We start from the raw sequence: 11,128 nt of genomic DNA, 5'->3' as shown, positions 1-11,128 counted from the left end.
CAGTTCCTAGCACTCCTGCTGGGCAGCTCACAATGACCTGCAACTCCGGGAGCATCAGGAACCTCTACCTTGATGTACAAGCTTCTTATCTCCCTGATTTGCTTCTTTCCTGTCCTGCTACAAGATTAATTACCAACCTGCCTCCTGCTAAAATATAAGCTTGACAATGGGAGACAACTCATTTGGCTTACTGTTGAGTTTGTGGGACCTCAGGCATGGCCCAGCACACGACAAATGGTTAAGAAATGTTTATAGACTGAATAAGAAAGTTTAGTAAGAATCTTATAAGCAGCGTACAGTGCTGTTACATGTGCACTGTCTAAAAATGAATCTACAAGCAGAGGAAATTTTAACAGAGTCTCTCACACATTTAGTAAGGGAAACTTTCCCTGCCAAGGAGGTGGGATAGTTGCTTCTTTACCTGTTCGTTTTTCCAATAAATACAACTAACACCCCTAGATAGCCTGCCTCATGCTAACATGGGAGAATTTGACAGAGAGAAGGACATGAAGGGCCTCAGGATCCAGGATGGTCACAGTGGTGAGGTCTGTGGCTCTTCTGTGTTCCATCATATGTCTAGACGCGTTAAAGAAGCAGACAACACAGGAATACGGAATGGACACTAAAAAGGTGGGTAAAGAAAGAAAAAGGGGATGCATAAATCCCCAACAAAACTTTTCTCTCAGAACCTAGAGTCTAGGTAGAGGATTAGGAAATGGTCAGCCTAGACAAACAAAAAAACCTTTTAGCCAAGAACTGCTCTGTGAAAACCAAATGACACAGACACATAGCCTCACCCATCCCCAGCAAAAGCTCAATGCTATTTCTCCTTCATGCAGTTGGAATCAGGTGCTTCAGTACTAATGGAGTGCTGTCACAGGAGGCCAACCTGGAAGACGGGATTCCCGCCAGCTGGTTAGTATCAGGTGGCTTGGCATAGGCAGAGATAACATTGTAACCTTTCATACCTATCACCTGAGGATGAAGAACTTCTTACCCTTTTGTCAGGAGACACCTAGAGAGAGATTATGACTGTCATCTTAGCCCCCCAGCAACAAAACTAGCCCTGTGCAAAAGGAAGGGGTGGCCCCCTCGGGTGTCAACAGAAGGGAACGAGGACTTGTACCTCTGCCCTCGAAGCAGCCAGTGGCTCTACCCTTCTTCCCTCACCACAGCAATGCTGGGAAGATCTAGCTGAAAGTTTAAATAAGCCCCAGAGCCCAAGAGCACGATGGAAAACATCCTGAGTTTCAACAGGAATCGATCACCGTACCAGGAAAATGTCATGCTGAACAAAGAAAAGGCTATTCATACTCGCAAAATCAAAGATCTTGGAAATGCTAAAAGAGACAGCTCAGGGGCAATGAGTGCTTGCTGTAGAAGATGAGGGCGTGAGTTCAAATCCCCAGCTCTCAAGTAAAAAGCATGGCCATTTGCACCTTTAAGCCCTGTCCTGTGTGGGTCAGAGACAAGATCACTGGGACTTCCTGGCCCCAACCCTTCTTCAGATCTAGTGAGATATTCTACTTCAAAAGAATAAGATAGAGGGTGACAAAGCAGGACACCAGGGTGTTTTCCTCTGACCTCCACAGGTGTCACTATCCCCTCTGCCACATTCCCTCCTACATACACACTAAAAGACTATATAGATGCTTGCTTCCTTTTTCTTACCTAATTAAAAAAAGACTATAAAAGACTACAACTGCATGTGTTATTAGGCCTGTAATCACAAATGGGTATCATAAACACATGCAACATAAATAAATGTTATAGTCTTGGCAACATCGCACAAAGAAGGCTTATGGGATGAAAGCTGTGTTGAGCAAGAAAATGAATGCAGATAGTGAGATAATAATTCTAACAATGTACTTTTGATTTGTAACAGTAAGAGAAGTATTACACATAAAATCAACATGACAAAATAGAGGAAAATGAATAAAGTAGTATAAAAGTAATAGTCTTAAATATTACTATAAGAACTGATCCAATAAAAAGTTAAAGCTGACAAGTTAAGGCACATATGATAAACTGTAAAGCAGTCATTAACATAAAACTCAGAATTAAAAAGTTATTAAATAAGTTAAAATATTACACGACAGACAGTAGTTACAGCTCAGTGACTGAGTGCTAGCCTCCATGTAGAAGATCCTCATTTAACCCACAGCATCACACACACAAAAAAATATATTATAAAACAGTACAAGAGAAAGCAAAAGAAAACAGGAAACAAGAATGTCATGAAGCACTTAAGGAATGTGTATTTAAATAACAACATTAAATGTGAATTGATTAAACAATTAAATGTAAAGATAGAGGTTGTCTGGCTGGCTTTAAAAAACGTGATTCAAATAAAGGTCATTTGTATTAGTCAAAATACAAACTAATTGAACATAAAAGAATGGGGAAATACACATATTATAAACAATACCCACAAAAAAATGTGGATAGATGATAAAGTAGCCTTTAAAAACCCATCTGCTATAAGAAATAAAGACATTTTGTAGCAATAACATGATAAATTTGTCATTATACATCAAGGCACATACTGATAGAAATAAACACTAAAATTTAAGAAAAAATTAAGTGAAAAAAAACCAGAGAGCTTGGAAACACTTCCAAAATTTATATAGTCAAATGATGTTTTAGTAAATTGCTAATTCAACTCACTCTGGAAAGAAAAACCTTTGGAACCAAAAAAAAAAAAAAAAAAAAGAAAGAAAGAAAAGAAAAAAAAAGAAAAAGAAAAAAAGCTGAATGAATTATATACCTATTTGGAAAATAAATACAGTTTCAAGACAGATAATAGACTGAGTGCAAATCTTAAAAAAGTCAAACCTTCTAGAAGAAACACAGATGCACAGCTCTGTGATGACAGGTAAAAACTCTAAAAAATAACACAACACACACAAATATGAAATATAAAAGCATGACAGGTTAAAGCTACTGCTTGGTTGGGCCTCCGTGGTAGAGCACTTTCCTACTATTTACAGGGTCCTGCACTTGACCCAGGTCACATTAAAAAAAAAAATTAAAGCTCTTTTAATGGGTCATCAAGGAGCTGTTGGGACTAGTACTGTTGCAGGCCGCAGGCTGGGAAAGAGTATATGCTACATACACATACTCTGCAAATGACTTGCCGACACTGAGCCCATCGCTTCTGTATTCAAAGAACACAACCCAACAAAACTGAACAAAAGAGACAGTTTGTGAAGAAGATATTTTAAGCTCTAATAACTGCATTAAATGACATTCAATATCATTGGTCCAGGGAACAAAGTAAAACCGCAAGGAGAGTCCATCACAAAGTGGCAAGGATGACTAATTTACAAGGATGAACATTGGCAGACACTGCAGGCTCCTGAGCTTCCACTGGCCCTCAGACACTGCTTGCTAGGAGGAGAGAAAGCTTTTTTTTTTTTTTTGAAAAAAGTTTGCTAATTTCTTATAAATATACTTCTAGCTCTTTATCTAGAAATTCCACTTCTTGCTATTTAAGCAACAGAAATAAAAGGCATTCACAGAAAGGCAATAAAAATATTCATCAACAAGGGAATATATGAACCAAGCTGAGCATGATGGCACATGCATATAGCCCCAGCTACTGGGGAGATTGAGCTCAGCTAAGCCACAAGCTTTGAACTCAAGACTATCCCAGTAAGACTGTTTCACAACTGAAACAAAGCGATCAAGCAGTAAACCTAAAGTGATGCTGGAGAGATGGCAGAATATCGTATACCCTCACAACGGAACACTACTCACCACCAACAAAACAAACTAACGGTACATTCAAGAACACAGAGGAATCTAAGGAACACATCTATGCCAACGAGGCATTTGAAAGGCGAGTTGTTCCCTTTGGTTGAAGATAATTTCCCACTTCCGCCTCAGGACAAGCACAGGTGTCTCAAGTGGTTGCAGTCCACCCACTGGCTTTTTATTTTTCACTCACTGGATGGAGAAAAACAGAAAGACTCTTGGGGCAAAGGGAATCTGAGGAATTGCAAGCTGGTGTCTGGTTAGTTACTCTCAAAGCTTCAGGATCATTAGAGACAGTAACTCGATTCTTGCTCCGGGCTTAATTGTAAGTGGATACCAGCAAGAATAGCAAGGACAGGGATTTGTGCCAGACCTTGGAAGGGTTTCCAACTTAAAATAAAGAGCTGCCTGCCATCCAGGACCATGTAGAAGTTATTTGTGTGCTGGAGAGGGGCTGGAAATACAACAATAATGAATCAGTCACGAAACATTTCAGCATTTAGTTTTCTTGTAGAGACCCATTAGAACCCCTTCATGGTTTATGGCCATTTACAAAGCTTTTAGTTTTCAATATCGTAGCTCAGAGAACCAGTGGAAAATGTGCTGTGGCGGTCCAAATCTCAGATTAAAATGGTGTCAGTTTCCAACCACTGACCGCATCATCAGCACCGTCACTTGACAGGTGCTCATCTAATTAAACACACAAAGTCACTGAAGAGACATTCGTCCCCCAAAGTCTGATGTTTAGAAGAAATGCTAAGGGCACAGCCTGAATCATGATGCCCTTTCATGGGAGAGAATGAGAAGTGAAACTGTAACTTTTGACTTCAAAGATGCAATCAATTGCCCCAGAAGGCTTGCCCCAACCCTATTTCCAGTGGATAAGAACTTCTGCTCCTCCACACGCCACATTTGCTATTTTTGACTTTTTTTTTTTTGTCAACCTAATTGGTAAAATACTCTTGTGCACTAGCATCGATCTTGCATGTCTTGAAGTAGAGAATTTTTTAATTTAGCGGTCATTAGCATCTCCTGTTCAGAGAACCATCTTTTCTATCCTATACCTCTGCTTTGTTCCTCTCTCCTGAATTCATTTCTGAATATTCATGCACACAGCTTTCACTGAACAGTGCCCATAGATTTTCCCAGGCTGCTGCCTATCTTTCAGTTTGTTGATGGACCACTGTGTTGTGCGCTGAAGACTTTTAGTTTCTGAGAGTGTCGATTTCATAAACAGAAGGGACCTTTGCCCCACTAAGGACCTCCTAAGCTGGGTATGCAGCGCAGTGGTGACGCTTGCCCGCCACATGAAAAGACCTTGCTTGATCCTTAGCCCTGAAGGAAAGGTGTCTCTCCTCTCAAGGCATAAAAATTCTATGTTTTCTCATCTGCTCTTATCATTTTTATCTTTGTCCTGAGGTCAAGAGTTCAAACCCTTTATAACTGATTTCCATAAATAGCAAGGAAGAAACTATTTTTTTCCTAAGTGGTAAATCTTAACCCTGCTCACTAAATTGTCCTTTCTTTCCACTAGTGACACAAAATGCCACTTTCGTCACACACTAACTTATCACAGCTACAAGAACCCATGTTCTAAAGATTAACCTGCCTTCATAGACACTTCACACTGTTTAAACGCCATATTTAAAAAAATCTATCTTGACACAGCAAAATCTTATTCCTGGAAGCTTTAGTCTTTCTTTTTGGAAAGTTAACTATTACAATTTTCCATCCAGAAAAATTTCTGCTTTTTGTTTATTACTTTCAGGTCTGTTCTTTTTCCATGGGAAATATTTCTTTCAACCCAAGGAAATCCCATTTATTTCTGCTTATCTTCAAGCAGAACCAATTCAAGTGGTTTTTGAACATTTAGAATTATTTTTGTTTCTCCAGCAGTTGAGGTCAATAAAGTCTACAACCTAAATATCACACCCCTCTCTTTTTACCCAAAATTTGATGTCCTAGTTTGAGTCCTCAGTTCTTGTCCTGAAATAGCACAGTGGCTTAAGCAGGCCCTACAGCTCTATTCCAGTCCTCTGATCCACCTTCCCTGCTGTTAGTACGATTGTGCCTAAAACAAATCTTACGGTTTGTTGCTTACTTAAAACATGGCAGAGAGAATCCCTCAGCCACAGGATACAATCCCTCCTTTACATGAGTCTAAACAACTATTTAGGAAGTATATTCAACACTGCCAAGTACTATTTAAAATATTACATGTATTCCTAATAAATTAATATTGAAAGGAGGCTAGAAGGCAAAATAATTCCTTCTTTAAAGAAAAGTAGGCTCATGTTTAGAGAGGTTGGATGGCCTGAATAAAATAATAGAAAATGACACCTAGCCAGCTACATTGATATTGTAGCCAACCACTGGACAAATCATCAAAGATGTGTAAGCCAGTTTGGTATCTAAAACTTACCTACTGCGTGGAACTCATAATGGAGTTTCCAAATCACTACTCGGTTATCTTATGTATTTGTATTTGAGACAGAGTCTCACTGTATAGCCATGGATAACTTGGAACTCTCCACATAGATCAAGCTGGCCTTGAACTCACAGACAGCTACCTGGCTCTGCCTCCCAGGTGCTGAGATTAAAGGCAAGTGCCACCATATCTAGCAGTTAAAAAAAAATTTTATTAGCACATGTCAGCTATACAAAGTTAGGCATTTGACCATGATCCAGCCATGGTAGGAACCCATACTAGCTAGTTGGGTTCCTAAAAGTTAAATGCAAGATAAAGTAACTCAGGAAGGTTGAAAATACAGGTAGGAGAGAAAACAGTTTGTATATGTGCTACCAAAGTGTAAAGGCAAAGAAACCATTATTGACATCAGAGGAAATAGAATTCAAGGCAGAACATGGACAGTCCATACCTGATTTGCAATCTACCATGAAGATATAACAAGCAGAAATTTCCCCAGGGTTTACAAATATCTTTGAGCTAAACAAACCAATGTAGTGCCCCTGTCAACAACATATGGAGGAATTTTAGCTTCATAATGGCTAGAAAAGAATAGACCAACTATCCACAAGTGAAGAAATAGATAACTTCAGTAACACAAGCAACAGTTATAAAAGTAAAGGCAGGACTAGAAGTAAAAGAGGACTAGAATTCAGATCCCCAGAACTCATGTCAGGCAGCTGGATTTCACCCACCTGGAATGGCAACTCTGGGGGAGCCGAACACCAGGGGTTCCTTTACATGCTCGTGCAGGCATTCTCGCACACCCATGAATAAAATAAATCTTTTCAAAGCGTAAGTATAAAGCGTTATAACACTAATAAGCAAAATTAAGTGCTTCACATATACCTAACATAAATAGTTTCACTGGGATTGCTACTGACCCATGAAAGGATGTGAAATCACTTCTTGAAAGAATAAAAATAATCTCAGATATTATAATAATTGGTGCTCTGCCCTACTCCCAAAGCTCAACTACATAGAACATTTTATTAGTTAGCATTTAATTTCTCTCTATGTAGATAATTTAAATTTAAATTAATATAATTAAATGTTAATACTTAGTATTTCATTTTTTTGTAGACAGAAATTAAACTTAATTAGATTTTAATTATTTGTTGTTAATTACATTTTTTTCCTCCTCAGTGGATACTAATGAAAAAATTAAAGCATCAGTCTAAAGCACTCACAGAATTACTCACATTCAGGGGTGAAATACTATGTGTGTAGTTTATTTACCTACAACACTTCTTAAAAGACACAACGTCTGGTACATAGCCATTCTTCTAAGTACTGGATACCTGGAAAGAACAAGTATCTGCTGTGGATTCTGTGCTTCTGGGATTTTGAAACATCCATGTATTCACATAAAAAGTGGATCATTAGGGCTGGAGAGTTGGTTCTGTGCTTCAGAGCACTGCCTCTTCTAGCAGAGGACCCTGTTCATTTCCCAGCTCCCATGTGGTAGTTGGGAACCATCTGAAACTCTATTTCCAAGAGATCCGGGATCGGATGCTCTTTTCTGATCTTCTTTGGTACCAGGCATACACATGGTACACAGACATACATGCAGGCAAAACACTAACAAACACACAAAATTAAGCAAAATTAATTCTAAAAGAATAGAAAAGCAGATCATTCCCATCTTGTAATAAGAAAATGCACACCAACACATCAGCAGTCACAAAGGCACATAAGTTGATGGTGGATGGACATGTCAACCAACAGCACCAACCACTGGATACCAGCGGTGAGAAAAATCTAGCTGTCAGCCCATAAGGAGAAATTAACTTCAAAGAGCATGCAGATACAAACGAAAGAAGTATAAATATAAAATAGATAAAAGAAAAAAATAAAAGAAAGACCTTTGTGACTTTACATTACAAAAAAAAAGGAAGATCTGACTCCAAAAAATGCGGTATATAAAAGAAAATATCGATAAACTGAACTTCAATAATTAATTTAGAAGTTAACAGATTTCCACAGACAGGAAGAGAATATCTGTTAACCATCTGTCTGATTAATGACTCACAGATAAAATGTATACAAAGAACTAGCAACCAATAAAATAAGAAGAAAATACCAAAGTTGTTTTAAAATAGGCTGAAGATTGCAAAGGCTTACATATGTGTAAGTGGTAAATGGGCAGATGACAAAGACGTTCCTTGTGCATTGTGGAAATGCAGATCTGAACCACAGTGAGAGATCACTTCACACCCACTAGGTTGGGCACCATCAAAGGAGGCGCAGCACAAGTACCCGTGACAGTGAGATCAGAACCGTCCTCTATTGCTGGTGGAAATGGCAAAGGTACGGCCACTGTGGGAAAGAGTGAGTCGGTTTCCCAAAAAGTTAAATACTCAGAAATTCAGCTCCTAGAGAGCTACCCAAGAGAAATGGGAACGTGCGTCCACCCCAGCAGCTTGCATTGTATTCACAAGGGTGGGAAGAACCCACAGAGGGCAAGGTGTGGCTCTTCTATACAACGGCATACTGCCCACCAACAAAGAGGGATGCTCTGTGGATACATGGAAGACCGTGGACAGAAGAGCCAGACACAAATGACTCCATCGCAGGATTCCACTTACATGAAACTTCCAGAAAAGGCAAAACTATACAGACGAAGAGTTGATCAAGGGTTGAAGATCTGAAACTATTGTTACAAGCATCTAAAGGACAGGCTCTAAGTCCATGGTAGAACTAGGGATACAATTGGGAAAGTCTACTAAACTCAGTGAATTCTTACAATGGATCGTTTTCAATGCACGTAAAAGTTTACCAAGGATAGTTAAGCGGTAGATCTCAACTAATTCTAAATATTACACAAATGGCAATCACAATTTTTCATATAAAAATAAATACAAGTAAATTAAATAAAATTAGAGTTCTAACAAAAAACAGTAATACCCAAAAATTCATCTACAGTTGAAAGAATAAATAACCACATTTATCATATAATACAGTAGAGCAACGAAAGCAAAATATAACTGCATTTTATGGAAAACTCTTACAATAATAATTGGAGGCAAGAGAATAAAGAGGGGCTGAAGAGATGGCTCTGCCGCTAAGGCCACTTCATGCTTTTCCAGGGGACCTGGGTTCAGTTCCTAGAACTCACCCTGGCAGCCTCACCGCCGCCTGCAGCTCTGGCTCCAGGGGATCAACACCTACTCTCCATAGGCATGCACTCACTGCACATTCACCAGACACACTGATGCATATAAATGAAAATGTCTCTTAAAAAGCATAAAGAAGGTTGCATTCATATGTGACAGTTTATGTAGACAGAGCCATCATTTATGGGCCCTTTTGATCTGCTGTATTCATTTAGGGTTGAGCTCCCCAGGCTTGTCTACGTCGCAGCACCTACCAGCACTTCATCCCTTTCTACAGAATGAGCATTCCATTGACCACACATACCAGAGCTTGCTTCGGCCCCTGTTAGGTGATGGACATCTTCTCGTTTCCACTTTGGCCATGATAAATAGCGTTTCTGTGAACTTCGCTCACACCCTTTCATATAATTTGTATTCAAGGGCTAGAGAGATGTCTTGGGGGTTAAAGCCATGTAGTTCTCTCGAAGAGAATCTAAGTTTGGCTTTCAGGACCAACATTGCACAACTCAGGGGAGCCAGCATCCTCTTCTGGCTTCTTTGGGTACCATACTACATGCACATACAGACACATACACCAAACCTGATTTAACAGAAAATAAATGTTTTTTTTAAATGCATTGAGTTTTCTTAAGTAAACACCTAGAAATTGAATTATTTTATTCATTTTGTTTTCAAAACTGTTAGTCAACTAAACATAAAATATGTAGCAAATATTATACTGTATAAGACCTCAGATGCAATACATAAAATATATAGGTATCAAGATGTCATACTACTTCCTATGAAAGTTTACAACTATCACTACGTCCATCAAAAATAAAACTTTTAAAATAAAATACTTTATAAAAATAAAGACAAGAGCAAGATAAAGAGACTCTCATACAGTAAAGGTTACAAGTTTAAAGTATAGACAGTATAATGCCATAAAACTGCAATACTATACATTAATGATACTCAAATTTTTCCTTAATGTCACAGACAATGCAATAAGAGGAAGATAAACAATACATAAATTAAGAGTGAAAGAAAACACAAATTTGTGATTATTTGTACAGGATGCACTGAAAATAATAATAATAAAAAAGTTAGAAGCAATTAAGGAGCAAAGCCAGGTATCTGTCTATAATCCCGGCACTTTTAGGAGGTGGAGGCAGGAGGATTAGGAGTTCAAGGCCAGCCTTGGCTACAAAAAAGTCTGAAGACAGTCTGGTCTACAAGATATTTTTGTCATAAAACCAAACAAACAAGCAAAGAAGAAATAAGGGGGTTCAGCAGGGGGTGTAAAAGATGTGAAAGCATAAGAGAAGAAATGAATGACTTTCTGGGAAAGTTTGTAACAGGAACCTGAAGGTAAAGTTTTCTGGAATTCTCTTGACCCTTCTCTCAAGACTCTCTCCAGCTGGTCACCTGTATTCTACATCGGAAGTGGGAGGGTGAGAAAGGCGAAGGTGTTGCTACGTGGCGTCTGCCCTCTTTTTGTAGAAAAAGCCATCCTGCAGGGCTAGAGAGATGGCTCAAAGGTTAAGAGCGCTGGCTTTTATTACAAAGGATCTGAGTTCAATTCCTAGCACACACATGGAAGCTCACAACTGTCTGTAACTCCTGTTCCAGGGATCCGACACCCTCATAAAGACAGGCAGGCAAAACACCAATGTACATAAAATAAAAATAAATTACATTTTAAAAACAGCCATTCCAGAAGCCCTACACAGTAACTTCTGCTGGTATTTTGTTACCCCAAACAGTGTCATCTAGCCACCCTGTGTGCAAAGGATTCTAAAACACACAC

The sequence above is a fragment of the Psammomys obesus genome, unplaced genomic scaffold, assembly GCF_907164565.1.
Source record: "Psammomys obesus unplaced genomic scaffold, mPsaObe1.curated_primary_1811, whole genome shotgun sequence".
Taxonomy (NCBI): domain Eukaryota; kingdom Metazoa; phylum Chordata; class Mammalia; order Rodentia; family Muridae; genus Psammomys; species Psammomys obesus.
Note: the sequence above shows the minus strand (reverse complement) of the source record.